The sequence below is a fragment of the Sminthopsis crassicaudata genome, chromosome 2 (genome assembly GCF_048593235.1).
Source record: "Sminthopsis crassicaudata isolate SCR6 chromosome 2, ASM4859323v1, whole genome shotgun sequence".
Lineage (NCBI taxonomy): Eukaryota > Metazoa > Chordata > Mammalia > Dasyuromorphia > Dasyuridae > Sminthopsis > Sminthopsis crassicaudata.
This window is the reverse complement of record NC_133618.1, coordinates 315,333,120-315,351,872: the sequence shown is the minus strand read 5'-3', so window position 1 is coordinate 315,351,872 and position 18,753 is coordinate 315,333,120. Positions and strand designations below refer to the sequence as shown.

The following is an 18,753-nucleotide window of genomic DNA, read 5'->3' as shown; positions in this document are numbered from 1 at the left end:
GGTTCAAAACCCAGGTTTGTCATTGTGTGACTTAAGACCAACCTTTTAACTTCTGTAGGTCATCTGAAAAAAAAAGAATGAAGGGACAAGATTCAATGATCTCTGAGGGCATTTCCAACTCTAAAGCCATAATAGTTACTATATACACACATATATATATATATTTAATAGTTACAAACAAATTAGTTGTATTGATTTTCAATGGCAAATTTTGAGTGATATTGTATGGTTGTTCCTGGTGGTCACAGAACTCTTTGAAGTAAAATTGAATGTATCTCAGGAGGAAATGGACAACATATGGAGAGTGGGATCAGGCTGTCATACTTAACAAATTTAACTCTTTATCAGAATCTGGTTCTGCTTCAGAACAGTCATTGAGGTAGAGGTGGTTTCCCAGGATTCCATTAGTCACTGATATCATGAAACTTGGGATATTCTAGGTGTGTCTACAATGATTAAACAGAGGGGGAGGGAGGTAGAGGAAAGGGAGAAGAAGAGAGGGAGGAGAGAAAAAAAAAATCCAGATCTGTGAGTCATTTTCTGGATCATCCTATATGTAAATGCCAGGGGGACTTTGCAGAACCAGATACCTGTTCTCCTCTGTTCTTTAAAGACATTGACAATTGACTTTTAGAATCTCTGCTGCAGTAATTGCTGAGCAATGACTGGGTGAGATAAACTCTGACCTTTACTCTTTGTCCTAGAGTTGGGAAGGATGCTGTCTCTTTACTTGAAATATTCCTAGGAAATCATTTTACCCTTCTTTCTATGAGGAGCTAAAATCATTCATGCTAGAATTGCTTTCATAGAGGTTCCATTATTTCTAATGGACATTACCAATAAGTCCTTTCATAATCATTCTTTCTCTGGCTACTATTTACTTCTATATAATATAAAGAAAGTAGTAGCTACTAACCTTTTTCTCAAATTTGATATCAGCCCCAGTGATAAAAATTGGGAAGCTGGTGAATCAGAATAAAAACAGAAGATGCATCCAGTACCTAACATGGGACATAGAATGCAAAGGCAGAAGAGTAATGATTTCTTCCCTGGAAGATCATAAACCTTTTCCCAGAGACTCTGCAATTATCCAGGCCAAAGTGATAAACAGGAAATAAAATGAGCAAGGAACAATTAAGAACCCCATGAGAATCAAAACAAATTTCCTCTAGACAGGTAGATAATATATACACACATTTATGTATACATATGCTATATATAAGCATGTGTGCATATATATGTATATGTACATATACATGTATATGTAGAAGTGAGCCTATCTGGACCAAAGAGGGAGAAGATATCTTATTTTGTTATATCTTTGATGATTGCAGAACTTCCCCTTTCCGTCTTTTGGCAGCTTGATGGGTTGAGAATACTTATAAAGTGACACACAACACTTATATTTAACTTGCACAAATAAGGATCAAGAATGAATAAATGAAGGGACAGTTAGATGGAGCAGTAGATAGAGCAGTAGCTTGGAGTCAAGAGGACCTCAGTTCAAATTCAACCTCAGACACTTAACACTTACTAGCCAATTGCTTCTTAAAAAAAAAAAAAGAATAAATGAATGACTACCCAAATGAATAAAAAATCATTTGGGGTTACAAATACACAAGGTAGACAGAATATGTTCTCAAGAAGTTTACATTTTAATAGAGAAGATAAAACATAAAGGGGAGAAGTGTGCATGGAGGAGTATTTTAGTTTAGGAAGTCACAAAGATAGCAAATACAGTTAGATGACACTCTTTCCAAGAATGGTATTACTGATTTGCAAGTGGTAGAAGAGGAAAGAGATACACATATGCCCTGGAAGATCTTGGGATGTCTTGATATGGCATTGTCATTAAAATATGTGTAATTGAAAAAGAAAACAAGCTAATCATATGGAAAAAGTAATGGTTAAATGTTGGGTGGCCTATGTGCTCTTCTGTTATCATATTAATATCAGTTAATATCAAGAGAAAACAAAACACACAAAAAAACCTTCCAATACATTGGGTATGCTAACTGTTGAACATGAACTAGAATCAATACAAGGTTTGGATGAATTATAATTTGTATTGTTTAAAGGACCATCTATATTAATGAGATAATGAATTCATGTAAGTGTTAAGTTTAAAATAAAACATTTAAAGGCAGAGCTAAGATGGTGGAGGAAAGGCAGGAACTTACTGATATCTCGCTCAAACCACTCCAAATTTCTTTAAATGATGACTCTAAATAAATTTTAGAGCATCTGAATATGACAGAGTAGAACATTTCCCAGCCAAAAACATCTTAGAAAGTCAGCAGGAAAGGGCTGTGGCAACAGGGTGGGAGTCTAGCATGCAGTCCCAGTGCAGGAAGCACCAGTGCAGTCCTGGTCTCAATCCCAGCCCCATGTCAGCAAAGTAGAAACAGGCTTATAGACTTCTAAGTCAGCAGCAACCCTGCTAGACCTATTAGCCCAGAGACATCAAAGATGAATTTTTAAGATCAGCAAGAAAGGTCAGTAGGGTGGGAAAACAACAAACCAAGAGTGGGCATGGGCAGTGGTGGTGTTGGCACCTGAGGGCCTTAGCTCACAGGAGGCATCTTTATTAGCACTGAGGAAGGAGTCTTTTGCTTCAGCACATTAAGTCTTTTTTTATTTAATTAATTTTTACAAAATTTTTATGCATGGGTAATTTTTCAGCATTGACAATTGCAAAATCTTTTGTTCCAACTTTTTCCCTCCTTCCCCCCATCCTCTCCCGCAGATGGCAGGTTGACCAATACATATTAAATATGTTAAAGTATAAATTAAATACAATATATGTATACATATCCAAACAGTTGTTTTGCTGTACAAAAAGAATGGGATTTTGAAATAGTGTACAATTAGCCTGTGAAGGAAATCAAAAATGCAGGCGGACAAAAATAGAGGGATTGGGAATTCTATGTAGTGGTTCATAGTCATCTCCCAGAGTTCTTTCACTGGGTGTAGCTGATTCAGTTCATTACTGCTCTATTGGAACTGATTTGGTTCATCTCATTGTTGAATAGGGCCACGTCCATCAGAATTGATCATCATATAGTATTGTTGTTGAAGTATACAATGATCTCTTGGTCTTGCTCATTTCACTCAGCATCAGTTCATGTCAGTCTCTCCAGGCCTCTCTGAAATCATCCTGTTGGTCATTTCTTACAGAACAATAATATTCCATAATATTCAAACACCACAGTTTATTCAGCCAATCTCCAATTGATGGGCATCCACGTAGTTTCCAGTTTCTGGCCACTACAAAGAGGGCTGCCACAAACATTCTTGCACATACAGGTCCCTTTCCCTTCTTTAAAATCTCTTTGGGATATAAGCCCAGTAGTAATGCCAGCACATTAAGTCTTATAGTTGGGGAGAACAGGACATTCCCTGACAATTCTAAGGCAAAAAAGAGGGCTTGTGGTCAGAGATCCCTAGAAGGATCTCTGAAAATAGTTGCACAAAATTCCAGAAGCTTAGGATAGTTCACCCTGGTAACAGATTCCTACTTTAACAAAGAGTTAAAAGCCAAGTAATAGGCTAGGAAAATGAGCAGATAACAGAAAAAAAGATTCGGACTATAGAAAGTTATTATGGTAGGTAACAAGGAAGATTAAAACACACACTTAGAAGAAGATTACAAAGTCAAAGCTCCTGCACCCAAAGCCTCTGAGAAAAATAAGAATTGCTCTCAGGCCATAAAAGAGCTTAAAAGGAATTTTGAAAATGAGAGATAAAGGGAAAATTAGGAAGAGAACTGAGAGTGATGCAAAAGGAGATCTAAAAAGCTAATGAGAAGAATGCCTTAAAAAGCAAAATTGGCCAAATGAGAAAGGAAGTGCAAAAGCTCACTAAGGAAAATAATTCCTTAAAAAATAGAATTGAACAAATGGAAGCTAATGACTATGAGAAATTAAGATGTAATAAAGCAAAGTTTTTTAAAAATGAAAAAATAGGGAAAAAAGTAAAGTGTCTCAGTGGAAAAACCTGGAAAATGGATTGAAAAAAGATAATTAAAAATTATTGGTCTACCTGAAAGTTATGATAAAAAAAAAAGAGCCTGGACATCATCTTTGAAGAAATTCTCAAGTAAAACTGACATGATATTCTAAAACCAGAGGTTAAATAGAAATTGAAAATATACACTGATCACCTCCTGAAAGAGATCTCAAAATTAAAACTCCCAGGAATATTATAATCAAATTCCAGAAATTCCAAGTCAAGGAGAAAATATTGCAAGCATCCAGAAAGAAATAATTCAAGTACAATGGAGTCATAATCAGGATAACACAAGATTTAGCAGCTTCTACATTAAAGGCCCAGAGGGCTTGGAATATGACATTTTGGAGAGCAATGGAGCTAGGATTATAATCAAGAATCACTTATTTAGCAAAACTGAGTATGCTCCTTCAGGGGAAAAGGCAGAAATTCAATGAAATGAGGATTTTCAGGCATTTGTGATTAAAAGACCAGAGCTAAATAGAAATTTTGATTTTCAAATATAGGACTCAGGGGAAGCACAAGAAGTTAATCAGGAAAGGGATAGAATAAGGGATTTTATCTGTTTACATTCCTATGTGGGTGAATGATACTTGTAACTCATTAGAACTTTTTCATTATTATAGCAGTAATAAAAAGTATATATTTACAAAGGGCACAGGTATGAGTTGAATATGAAGGGATAATATCTTTTTTTAATGGTGAAATTAAGGGGAGAAATGTACTGGGAGAAAAGGAAAGGGAGAAGTAAAATGCTGTAAATTATTATGAAAAGAAGCAAGAAAAACATTTTACAATGGAGGGGAAAAGAGGGAGGAAAGGGAAATGAGTGACTCTATACTCTCATCAGAACTAGCTTAAAGAGGAAATAACACACACTCAATATGGGTATAGAAATTTATCTTACCCTGCAGGAAAGTAGAAGGGAAATGGGATATGGGAAGAGGGAGGGTGATGAAAGAGAGGGCATATTGGGAGTGAATGGTTGATAGCAAAACAATTTTGAGGATGAATAGGGTGAAAAGAAAGAGAAAATAGAATAAATGGGATAAAGCTAGCAATAGTAATTGTAAAAAGAATTTTGAAACAAATTTCTGTGATAAGGTCTCATTTCTCAAACATAAAGGGAACTGAGTCAAATTAATAAAAAACGCTATCCATGCTTCAATTGATCAAAAAAAGATGAACTATGACCAAAGGGCTATAAAATCATGCATATTTTTTGATCTAACAATACCTCTTCTAGGCATGAATCCCAAAGAGATTTTTTTTAAAAAAGAAAAAAGGACATATATCCACAAAATATTGAAAACTTCTTATATTTATTTCTTTTCTCAGGGCAAAAAATTGGACGTTGAGGGGATGCCCATCAGTTGGGGAATGGTCAAATTATGGTATGTGATTGTATGTTTTTAATTGTTTACATATTATCTCCCCACTAGAATGTTAGCCACTTGAGGAAAAAAAAGTTTTGTTTTTAACTTTTTTTTTTTTATTCTCAGCACCTAGTAGTGACAGTATATTTATTGATGCCTATAAACAACTCAAACCAACAAGAATGAATTATGGTATATGATTATAATGGAATATTATTATTCTGTGGGAAATGATGAGCAGGATACTTTCAGAAAAACCTGGAAAGCCCACCATGAACTCAAGCAAAGTGAAATGTACTGTGTATAAAGTAATAGCAATGTTATGAGATGATTAGCTATGAATGACTTTGCTACTCTCAACAATACAATGATCCACAACTACTCTGAAGAACTTATGATGAATGCTGTCTAAACCCAGAAAAAGAACTGATTGTGTCTGAATACAGATTGAATCATTCTCTCTCTGTGTCTCTGTGTCTCTGTGTCTCTGTGTCTCTCTCTCTCTCTCTCTCTCTCTCTCTCTCTCTCTCTCTCTCTCTCTCTCTCTCTCTTTCTTTCTCTCTCTCTCTCTCTTTCTCTCTCTCTCTCTCTCCCCTTCCCTCCCTCCCTCCCTACCTCTCTCTCTCCCTCTCTTTCTCTCTCTCTCTCTCTCTCCCTCTCTCTCTCTCTCTCTCTCACTCTCTCTCTCTCTCCCTCTCTCTCTCACTCTCTTTCTCTCTTTCTCTCTCTCTCTTTCTCTCTCTCACTCTCTTTCTCTCTTTCTCTCTCTTTCTCTCTCTCTCTCTCTCTCTCTCTCTCTCTCTCTTTCTTTCTCACTTTATTTTTCTTGAATTTTTTAAGGGGGAGATCTACGTTTTCTTTCACAACATGACTTTTATGGAAAATTTTCACATAACTTTAATGGGGGATGAGAGTGGGAAAAAGGGAGAGAATTTAGAACTCAAAGTTTTAAAAACAAATGTAAAAATTTGTCTTAAATGTAACTGAGGAAAAAGGAGGAACAAGGAAGAATAAAAAAGGTAGCTATGGAGAAGTGTTTTGGGATGCACCTAATACTTCCTACCATGACTTGGAAGATAGTCATTGGTCAGAATTAGGAATAGGAGCCATGCAGGTAAGTCTACAGTCATTAAGGCAAATTATTATACAGGAGAAGCATCTATATATGTCTGATTACTAAAACCAATCTGGAAGAATGTGGGAAATTAGAGGTTAATTTCCCATCCTTTTTCTTCCCCTACAAAGAGTTTCCTAGCTTCACCTATTATTTTTGGAATTATTACTTTTCTGTGGATGCCTGTGCCTATGATATGAGATGGAGGAGAATGTTTTCAACTCCCATTTTCCTGTGAGTTATCTTGTTATTTTCTCTTAATAAAAAATACTTTGCTATTTGATTTGTAATTGCTCCCTAGCCTATGAATAGAGATGCTGCATGGAATGGAGATTGAACCATATTTTTAAAATTAGGCTTGACAAAAATATTCTCCCTTGAACTGAGAATGCAAAAGTTGAGGAGGAGAGGACATGGGATTTTAATTGTTCATGATAAAAATTAATTTAAAATGAAAATGTGACAAACTTTCTAGCTGCAACCAATAAAATCACTCAGATAGTGATTATTGTTGTATGTGGTAGTTGTGGAACTGTTACATTTCAGGAACAGGGTTGGTAAAAACTCACTTTTTGAAACTGGTTAATAAGATTGAGCAATTTTCATTTAGAATTATACCTTGAACCTATATCAAAATTGATTTGAATCAACAGGTCCAAATACACATTTAATGTTGTTGTTGTTGGTTTTTAAAAATATGTATTCAAGGTCATACATTTGAAGACATCTGATCAAAATGTAAAATGCTACTTGATTTGTGGAAGAGTAGGTTCAAATGGTTGTCCCTGAGAATATGATGGTGTCAAAATACGGCAGAATTTCCAGGGATGGCAGACCCATTAGTACAATCTGTTGGGAATGGAATAGTGCAAAAGCATGTGTTACAAGCTGCCAAGAAAATGCTGAGGGAGTGTTACTTTGTGTAAAAGAAAATCTTAATAGTTATGTGACTTATCTCTTTATTCTTCACCCCCACACATATTAATGAAAAGTTGATATAAAAACTTAGCACCCTTGTCATTAGTCAAATTCACATTTGAAAAGCACCAATGAGTGTTTTTTTTGTCTATTTATGCCTTTAATTGTTTATATCACATTCATTTCCAAATATACTCCTCTCCTCCCACTGTCTATGATCTTTCCTTTATAACAAAGATAGAAAAAATCACAAAACCATACATCACATAAACTGTGTCTGATATGGTATTCAACATTTCAGACCTATACTCCTCCAACACTCCAGTGAAAGAAGGAAAGCACATTTTCTCACCTCTTTGCCAGGAATAAGGCTGATCATTGTAATTATACAATTTTCAGAGTGATTGCATTGTCCTTTACCATTACATCATTATAATCATTATGCATTTGTTTTCCTAGTATGGCTTACTTCATTTTGCATCAGTCTTCCCATATTTCTCTGCATGTCTCATATGGCTAGTTGCCAATTAATACAAATAATGAATTCATTAAAAGGGTTATGTGTATTTAAATATGTATGATTTCATGTTATAATTATATAAAATATGATAATTAGTTCTAGGACAATGGAAATATAGACTGTGGATCCAAGTAATGTAGCCACTTCAGGAGTTCATAATTTGTACTACGCATGATCTGGCTGTATTGATCATGCCATGTAGCACAACAATGTTTCATCCAACAATTTGTTTAACACTCCCTGACCAAATCCAAGCACTTAATTTCTGTTCTTTTTTTTTTTAATCACAAAACATCAGTGAGAGAGAGAGAGGAAAGGAAGAGATAGAATGGGGTAAATTATCACAGGTAAAAGAGGCAAGAGAAAGCTTTTACAGTGGAAGTGAAGAAAAAGAAGTTAAGGAGGAATGGGTGAACCTTCCTCTCATCTGAACTGGCTCAAAGAGGGAATAACATACACATTTAACTGAGTAAATCTATCTAACATACAGGATAGTAGGAGGGGAAGGGAATAAAAAAGGGCATGTGTAATAAAAAGGAGGGCAGATTAAGGGAGGTAGTTGACAGAAGTGAAATACTTTAGAGGAGGGGCAGGATAAAAGAAGAGAGAGAATAGAATAAATGGGGGAGATATATTAACAAGAGCAATTGTGAAAAAATTTTGAAGCAAATTTCTCTGATAAAGGCCTCATTTCTCAAACATACAGAGAATTGAGTCAAATTTATAAAAATAAGTCATTCCTCAATTAAATGATGATCAAAAGTTAAGAACAGCTTTCAGATAAAGTCATCATAGCTATCTATAATCATATTAAAATATTCTAACTCACTATTGATTGCAGAAATGCAAATTAAAACAATTTTGAAGTATTACCACATACTTATTAGGTTAGCTAATAGGATAGTAAAAAATGACACATGTTGGAGGAGATGAAGGAAAAATGAGACATTAATGCAAAGTTGATGGAATTGAGAACTGATTTAACCATTCTGTAGAGCAATTTGGAGCTACACCCAAACAGCTATAAAACCATGCATACCCTTTGACCTAGCAATACCACTACTAGTCTGCATCCAAAAAAAGATTTAAAAACAAAAAGAAAAAGGATCTATATGTATAAAAATATTAATAGCACCTCTTTTCTGGGGACAAAGAATTGGAAATTGAAAGGAAACTTTTAATTGGGAGTAGCTGAATAAATTGTGATATGTAATTATGATGGAATACTATTATACTGTAAGAAATGATGAGCAGGATGCTCTCAGAAAAACCCTGGAACTGATGCAAAGTGAAAATGTACTGTGTACAAAGTAACAGCAATATTGTAAGATGATCAGCTATGAATGTCATCACTATTCTCAGCAACACAATGATCCAAGACAACACCGAAGGACTTTTGTTATCATAAGTTATCCATATGCAGAGAAAGAACTGATGATGTCTGAATAGAGAATGATGCATACTTTTTTTTAAACTTTATCTTTCTTGAGCGATTTCTTTTACATCATGACTATTATGGAAATGTTTTGCATAATTATACAAGTATAACCTGTATTGAATTGTTTACATTCTTAATGAGGTGGTGTGGGGAGGGAGGAAGGGAAAGAATTTGAAACTCAAAATTTTAAAAATGAAAGTTTAAAATTGTTTTATATATAATTGGGAAAAATAAAATACTAAATAAACACAAAGCACCAGCAAGTTTTGTAGAAAAAGCTTAACTCCAAAATCCTTGCTTTTTCCACTATACTATACCACCTATCTTCTAGTTCTTGATCAACTCTGATAAGCAGGGAAGGTGTCTTTAGAATAAGGAGAAAATAAAAATCATTGAAAGTAATCTTGACAATCTGAGTATCCTCAAGATACAAAACCCTGAGCTACTGATTGTAGAAAAAATGAATTATTTATGAGATTCAAGGTGACAAATCTCAGAACCTGGTGGCCAGTCAATAAACATTTATTAAACACCTAACATATGCCAGACATTATGGGGTACAAAAAGAAGCAAAAGATGGTCCCTGCTTTCAAGGAGCTTAATCTTATGGGGAAGACTACAAGCAAACAAATGTGTACAAATAAGCTACACACAAAGAAAATTTAAAAATTATTATTAGGGAAGACACTAGAATTAAAAAGGATCGGTAAATGCTTTTTGTAGAAGATAGGATTTTTACTGGGACTTGACCAAAGTTAGAGAAGCCAAAAGGTGGCAATGAGGAAGGAGAACATACATGCCAGACATAGGGAACCCAGAGAAGATGTTAGGAGCTGAGAAATCAAGTGTCTTGTTTCTGTAACAGCAAGAAGGCCAGCACCATTGGTTTGAATAGTGTGAGGAAAAGAAAAGGGTTTAAGAAGCTTGGAAATATTGAGGGGGTAAGCTACAAAGAACTTCAAATATAAAATAGAGGATATTATATTTGATCCCTGAGGTCATAGGGAGGCATAGGAGTCTATTAAGAAGGGAAAAGTGACATGCCATATCTGTACTTTAGAAAAATAATTTTAGTGACTGAAATGAGGATGGATTGGAGTAGGGAGAGACTTTAGGTAGGCAGATCCACCAGCAGGCTATATAGTACAAATACTACAAATATGAGTTGATAAGGGCCTGCACTAGGGTGTTAGTATTGTCAGAGGAGAGAAGGGAGAATATTTTTTTGTTTTTTTCTCAATAATATTTTATTTTTCCCAATACATGTAAAGATAGTTTTCAACATTCATTTTTGCAAGATTTTGTGTTCTAATTTTTTTCTCCTTCTCCCTTCCCTAAGATAGGAAGCAATCTGATGTAGGTAAAACATGTGCAATCCTTTTAAATATATTTCCATATTTGTCATGATGTGCGAGAAAAATCAGACCAAAAGGGAAAAAAAACCAAAAGAAAGAAAAAGTAAATAAATAAATGCAAAATATGAAAATACTATGCTTTGATTCACATTTAGTTTCATAGGTCTCTCTGGATGTGGATGACATCTTCTATTGAAGGGAGAATATTTTAGAGATCTTACAAAAGTGAAATCATCAGGCTTTGATAACAGATTGGATATGGAAGATGAGAGATGGTGAAGAGTTGAAGATGACACTTAAGATTAGATCTGAGAGACTGGGAGGATGGTTGTACCTTTGATAGTAATACAGAAGTTAGGAGAGTGTAGGGAGAAAGAAAATAATTTCAGATTGGGACGAGTTTTTAAGATATCTATTGAGATGTTTTTGGAAAACAATTGAAGATACAAGATTGGAGGTCAATAGAGAGGTTAAGAAGACTTGAGAATCACCAGATTCTTTTAGAGATGGTAATTAAATCTGTGGGAATGTTACTACCATGCGAAGGAGTAAAGAGAGAAAAAAGAAGAGGATCCAGTGGGGCAGTGTCCAAAAAGACTAGTACCTCTGGTGTAGGGCTGCTGAGCTCTTTTCTGGGCTGCTTTCCACTTTGGTGTCCACCTGCTCCACCTAACTCTCACCTGTGGCTTTAAAAAAGCTGTAGCATGCAAAGCTGCTACACCCTAGTAAACCAGTAAATAGTTTTAGCAAAACGGCTTTTATGTTCCGATGTCAGCAGCAGAGAACAACTTCTCTCTTTAAATATTCTATGTGAGATCAAGAAGCTAAATCCACATCCGTGGTCAATTTTGGGTTTAGCTTTCGCAATTTGGCTCCAACCTACATTCCTAGGCTTATTATTCCCTGAAGGGCAAATAAAAGGCAAGTCACACCACTACTTTCACCTTGACCATTATCTCCCTTCAGACCTGGAAAAGACAACCCAGAACCCTGAGCTTAAAAGACTGGAATATCAGTGTTCCCCAAACCACCACTGCGCCACTCAGCTGCCCCCTAAACTTTCATCAAATTAGGAATCAGATTACTGAATGTTGTATAAATGTATATAATACATAATGTCTCCCCTTGTACTGGCTTCAAGCCTAAGCTGAGGAGGTCTGGTGCCATTTGTTGGGCACTGTAGTTCATTGTTTAATAAATTGATATGCTCAGAACTTTTGTTTCCTCAGCCATTTCATTTTTCACCCACCATAATCACCAGCTCTACTCAATCTCTGAGAGAAGCAGATCAAGACCCTGGGCCCAGGAGTTTGGGGAATAGCAATGCTTCCAGTTCAGTGCCTAAAGCTGTCATTTGGGGAAGCAACCCTTGTGGAAATACAGCCCAGAAACTGCTCCTGTGTATGTTATAGCCACATTTAATGAAAATTCTTGCCACAAAAGTCATTGGCAGTATTAAATAGTTCATCACAGAAACTGATGATTTTATTAATGGAAATGGCTTTAGAGGCCTTCTTTTCTGCTTTGCTGATGCACCCTTACTAGCTACATGACCCTGAGCAAGTCAGTTAACCTTTTGCCTCAGTTTCCTCATTTATAAAATGGGGATAATAATAGTACTTACTTTTCAGATTGTTGTGAGGATCAGATGACACAATTATTATTTTATCTTTTCAAATACATATAAATATAGTTTTCAACATTCATTTTTATAAAGCTTTGTATTCCAAATTTTTCTTCTTCCCTGTTTCTCTTCCCTCTTCCTCAAGACAGCAAATAATCTAAATTAACTATGTGCAATCCTTTAAAACATATTTCCAAATTTGTCATGCTGTGCAAGAAAAACAAGGCCAAAAGGGGAAAGATAAAAAACAAAAAAAAACAAAAAACAAAACAGTGAAAATACTGCACTTCGAATTACATTCACTCTCCACAGTTTTCTTTCTGGATGCAGATGGCATGTTCCATTCTAAGTCTATTGGGATGATCTTGAATTACTGAATTGTTGAGAAGAGCCAAATTCATCACAGTTGATCATCACATAATCTTGTTGTTACTGTGTACAATAGTCTCCTGGTTCTTCTCACTTCACTCAGCATCAGTTCATGTAGGGCTTTCCTGGCTGTTCTGAAATCATCCTGCTGGTCATTTCTTATAAAACAATAATATTCTATTACATTCCTATACCATAACTTATTCTGCCATTCTCTAGCTGATGAGCATCCAATCAATTTCCAGTTCCTTGTCAGTACAAAAAAAGCTGCTACAAACCAAATGACATAATTATAAAGCACTTAGCATGGTGCCTGGCACATAGTAAGTACCATATAAAAGTTACCTATTGTTTATCATCATCATTATGTCCTAGTTCCATAGCCTTTGGCAAGTCACAGTTTTTCAGTGCTTCAGTTTTCTCATCTGTCAGACAGAAATAGCAATGTAGGATCACAGATTTAGAATTGGAAGGGATTTTGGAGATCATCTAGTTTAACTCCCTTCTTACAAAGATGAAGAAACCAAGGCTTAGGGACATTAAGTTTCTTGCTGAAAGCCACATGTGTCAGAGATGGGATCTGCTTCACTTACCAGACAAAGTGTGGTGAGATAATAGCTGTGAAAGTACTTTGTAAACTCTAAAACACAATAAAATGCAATTTTTAAAAATGTGTAACACAGCTAACTGGGCTTTAGGTCCTGTCAGAAGTTTCTAATTAAGTGGTAATATAGTCATTCATTTTCTAGCCCAGATCTTGAAAACTGGGTCACCAATGAGAACAACTCGTTCCCACAGGAATCTGTCCATACTCTTCCAGTTTTCTGTTGACAAACTATTTCTCATTTCTACTTTGTCCGTACTTGTTCAAAGAATATGTCAACATTCTCTTTGGGTTCAAATTTTCCATTTTGGGTCAAAGCCCATAGATTAGAAAAAATTAAAAATTAAAAAAAAGTCTGAGCTACATGATGTCAGACATTTGGTCATTATGTTTGTTTTCATAATGTTATGACTAGAGTTACCGTTAAATATAGATATCCCTTATAATCTTGTGTTCCAATCACTCAAACATATCTGAAAATTAACCATTCAAGGTTGGTGGCTATTTAGGGTGCTTCAAGAGTCTTAGTGCAATTTTTTCAGCTGAAGTTTAAAATAAAGACTTTTGAAATAGCCTGTATTTGTCAAGTCCATAGTTTTTAGTTAAATTCTTAGTTATGACTTAAAAGCAACATCAGATTCTTTTTTTTTCTCATTGTTTAAAATGCGTCTTATTTAAAAAACCATCTCAATTCATAAAAATAAAAGAACTTAAAAACATCATAGTGGCTTCATGGAGGCAACATCTGACTTGAAATCTGGAGATACCTGGGTTTGAATCTCTCTTTCAATAATTTGTAGTTATGTGACTATAGACAAGTCACAATCTCTTGTGAATTTGTTTCTTCATTAGTAAAGAGAGAGGATTGGACTAGATGATCTGAGCATCACATCATATGTCACCAGTTTTGTTTAAGTTCAAATTCCATTGGGATTTAGAAAAATAAGGTTGGAAGAGACAAGAATTATTATGATCTGGTGTACAGCAAGAAACTCACGTCGGAAACTGCTTTTTCAGGCATTTATCACTACAAGTAGGGGTTCATAATTGTTGTTTTTTGGTGAGGCTATTGGAGTTAAGTGATTTGCCCAGGATTGCACAGCTAGTAAGTATTAAATGTCTGAGCTCGAATTTGAACCCAGGTTCTTTTGACTCCAGTGTTGGTGCTCTATCCCTATCTAGCTGCTCCTTTGGGGTTCTTAATTCTGTACTGGAAAGCCTCAGGTCCATCATATTTAGGGATTTTGGTTCCTGAGGTAAGGTAGCCTTCTGCTTTAACAATCAGTACTATTCCTTGTCTTGATATTTATCTTACTCTTTTCATTTATATAGATCTGTGTTCTTGACTATTTGTTTGGACTTCTTCTGTCCCATTCTGCTCTATTTATGTCTTTCTGAGTTTTGTTTCTCTTTACCTGGTTTCTGATCTGTGGTATATACTGATACCATTCATGTATGCTCTAACTCTGGCTTGCCTATTTGATTCTGACTCATTTATTACTCTGATCCCTAAAATGTACCTGCCTCAAACAATCTTTTTTCTGCTTGCATGGCTCCTGATTCCTTATCTACCACTGCTGACTTGCTGTTATCTGGTTTGACTCCAAGGTACTTGGCTGACTAAGAGGTCTGGGAGGTGGTTATTCCTGATATTCTATCATTGCTTACCATTGCAGGTTTCTTTTGTGTTTCTTTGCTTTTCCTGCTTCCCTTTAATTTTTCTTCTTTTGTCTTTTGTCTTTTTTTTTTTTCCTGTTTATGCCTTATTCCATGGTAGTACCATTGGCAGGAATAAGGCATAAATTTGTTGCTATTTATTTTTTTTTGTTGTTGTTATTGAATTGTTTCGGTCATGTACAACTCGTTGTGATCACATTTTGGGGGGATTTTCTTGGCAAAAATACTGGTGTTTTGTCATTTCCTTTTCCAATTCATTTTACAGATGCGGAAACTGAGGCAAATAGGGTTAAGTAACTGGCCCAAGGCCACATAGCTAGTAAGTGTTTAAATTTACAAATTTGCAAAAATAAGTCTTCCTGATTCTAGGCCCAACACTATCCACTATGCCACCTACCTGCCTTACTATCTGTGTTCGAGTAAGGCTTTCCTTCTACACCAGAGATTCTTAGTATGGAGTCCACAAATTTTAAAATATATATTTTAATAACCATATTTCAGTATTATAATTCTATGTATTTTGTTTTTATATATTGTAAAACATTCAGAAAAATGAATTCATGATGTGGAAATGTGTTTAATATGATTGCACATGTATGACCTATATCAGATTGCTAACCTCTTGAGTGGGGGGAAGGGAAGGGAGTGAGGGAGAAAATTTTGGAGTTCAAAATCTTATAAAATAAACACTAAAAACTATTTTTACAAATAACTCTTTTGCACATGTTTTGAAAATTAAAAAGCTTTAATTAAATAGATACACAACTTTTTTTAAAAGCTTTTTATTTTCAAAACATATGCACAGATAATTTTTTTCAATATTGACCCTTGTATAGTCTTGTGTTCAGATTTTCCCCTTTCCCCCCCCACACCTTCCCCTAGATGGCAAGCAATCCAATATATGTTATACATGTTAAATCCAGTATGTGTAAATATTTATACAATTCTCTTGCTGCACAAGAAAAATCAGATCAAAAAGGAAAGAAAAAGAGAAAGAAGATAAAATGTAAGCAGACAATAATAAAAAAGTGAAAATGCTATGCTGTGTTCCACATTCAGTTTCCACAGTCCTCTCTCTGGATGCAGATGGCTCTCTTCATTGCAAGATCATTGGAACTGGCCTCAATCATCTCATTGTTGGGAAGAGTCATGTTCATCAGCATTGATCTCTTGCTTCTGCTCATTTCACTCAACATCAGCTCATGTAAGTCTCTCCAAGCCTTTCTGAAATCATCCTCCTGATCATTTCTTACAGAACAGTAATATTCCATAACATTCATATACCACAATTTATTCATCCATTCTCCAATTGATGGGCATCCACTCAGTTTCCAGTTTCTTGCCACGACAAAAAGGTCTACCACAAACATTTTTGCACATCTATACACACAACTTCTTAAGGAATTACTTGAAAAAAAGGAAGGAAGGAAGGAAGATAAGGAGGAAAGAAGGAGAGAAGAGGAGAAAAGAGGAGAGGAGAAAAAAAGAAAAAGAAAAAAAAGTGGGTTGGGAATTGAGCCTAACACTTTGATTTTTCAGAGTCTTTGGGATAAGAGGAAGACTGTCACCACGGCCTGGAATTCCTTTTCCATGTATTTTAGTAAGCAGGACATCAGAGGATACAAGATCAGGAGTTGCTTTGGCTTCTCCGCCATCTCCCAGAAGCTATTCGTTTTGCCTCTTTAGACCCTCCAGTGTACCATTTTGCACTGTCGCTTAGTCTCTCTTTTATTAAGCTAAGAGAGACTAAGTTGCAGTAGATATAGCAATAGCCTCATTAGAGGCTTGAAAGTTGTCACCTCTAAACTCAAGAGAGTGATTAAGGGGGTGAAGGGTAAGTGATTAAAAAAGGTAGAACACCATCAACCCAGAACTACGTGGAAGGCTTACTATCCATGTTGTGTCCCTACCTTTGTCCTAAAGCAGCCCACTCAATTTGTTTTAAATGCTCCAATGTAGAACTTTACTCTTTTGGCTACAATCTAGTGGTTTGACTCTTTCCTTGATGGTGTGTGTTAAGAGGTAAAGCTTTGAGTGGAGAAGCCTTGAACTTTATCTTTTACTGTACTGCAGCCCTGTGAAAACAATTCTTGGTCCATTACCTCCTTCTGCTTTTATTCTTTCATTCAAAGTGAGGAAGACTAATCTGGAGGCTTGCCTTGTGAATTACAATATGTCAGGAAAGCATCAGGGTTTCCAGGAATCCTGTGCCATCTGGCTCTGCAACCAGATAAGCATCAATGCCCCGAGTATCCATTTAGATAAGAAATTTATGGCACTTTTTCCTATGCTATGTAGGAACTGAACTAAATTTGGGATCACTCTCCCAAAGACTGAATAGGGTAGGAGAGAATGAGTCCCCAAAGTTCTAGGGGAGAAAGTTTGTACTTTATATATTACTATATCTTCAAAATAAATATCCTTTTCTAAAAGCTAACAATAAATAAATGTCCTATTATCAGGTTTCATTACATATCCTTTTGCTATTGCCTATAAGAATATAAACTTTTTTTAGGAAGGAACTATTTAATTTTGTCATTATAACCCAAGTGCCTAGCAGAGGGCCTGACTCCAACAAGCATTGTTAAATGCCTGGTGATTAGTTGATTTATGGCATTGATTATTGATTTTTATGGCTAAAAAAAAGGACAATTTATTCTTGTTCTTTTTGTTGGACAAGCTGGAGACAAAAGATTCAGGAAATATCAGGAATAAGAATACAAGATGTTTCAAAACATGGATTAGTATTCATTTGAATTGAAAGGGCACTGGTCCAAAAGATTCGAACCTAGATCCAGAAATGGTACAGCTAACCATTCACTTACAAAATATGGCTTACTTCTTTGTATCTAAGTCCCTTTATCTGTAAAATGAAGATAATAACAGATATGTCTTTTATTATCAGAGAAAGATTGGAAGAGTAGAATGGGGTTTTTTGTTGTTTATTTTACTGTTTCTAGGTTTAATTGCCATGTTATACTTTTTCATAGAGACAGCTTTGAACATAGGATTATTTCAAAGAAACTGACAGATCTTCCTATTTCTTCCTCTTCTCCCCCCAAATTGTTACAGATTGCTAATGCCAGAAAATCTACAATTTGAAGTTGATTTGAAATGCAAACAGCACTGAGGGTATAGAATTAATTCTACCATTTTTTGACCAGGACTTTTGTCATTTTCCAGTCATCCTCACCCTATGCAACTCCATTCTGGTCATCATCCCCCATCTCCCTCCTGTGTGAACCTTGGACCCTGTCCCTTGAACCATGTTGAAATCTGACAGTGGGATTTCACCTTATCTTGCCAAGAACAGTTCTGTAGCTCATTCTTGGGCCGTCATCTCATCATATGATCTTGGGAACATCCATATACATCCCCACCCAGTACCATTTTTACTTACAGAAGAAAATCAGAGTTTCTTGAGGGCAAGGACTATCTGGCTTATTTATATATGTTTCCTTTACTTTTAGCATAAATATTTAACAAATGCAAGTACTAAGTGTTAATAAAATGTTTTGTCTATTTATTTCATGAATATGTGGAACTCTCAAAAAAGAAATTCCCTCCATCAGTGTAACTGAGGACTTGCTCTGTAATTTAGTCTTAGAAAGATGTCTAAACCATACAACTAATATATATCAGCAGAAAGACTTGAACCTGTTTTTTCCCCTGACTTTTTTTTTTCCTGTTGCAACTGGGGTTAAGTGACTTGCCCAGGGTCACACAGCTAGGAAGTGTTAAGTGTCTGAG

General features: G+C 35.5%; 1 long non-coding RNA gene across 1 annotated transcript; it reads left to right on the top strand.

Annotated features, from left to right (window-relative positions):
- The first annotated feature begins 14,310 nt into the window (after window positions 1-14,310).
- On the top strand, window positions 14,311-18,438 carry LOC141553474 (uncharacterized). The gene is made up of 3 exons (XR_012485465.1): window positions 14,311-14,431; window positions 16,063-16,207; window positions 18,076-18,438. It is a non-coding gene; the product is annotated as an uncharacterized LOC141553474 (long non-coding RNA).
- Window positions 18,439-18,753: the final 315 nt, after the last annotated feature.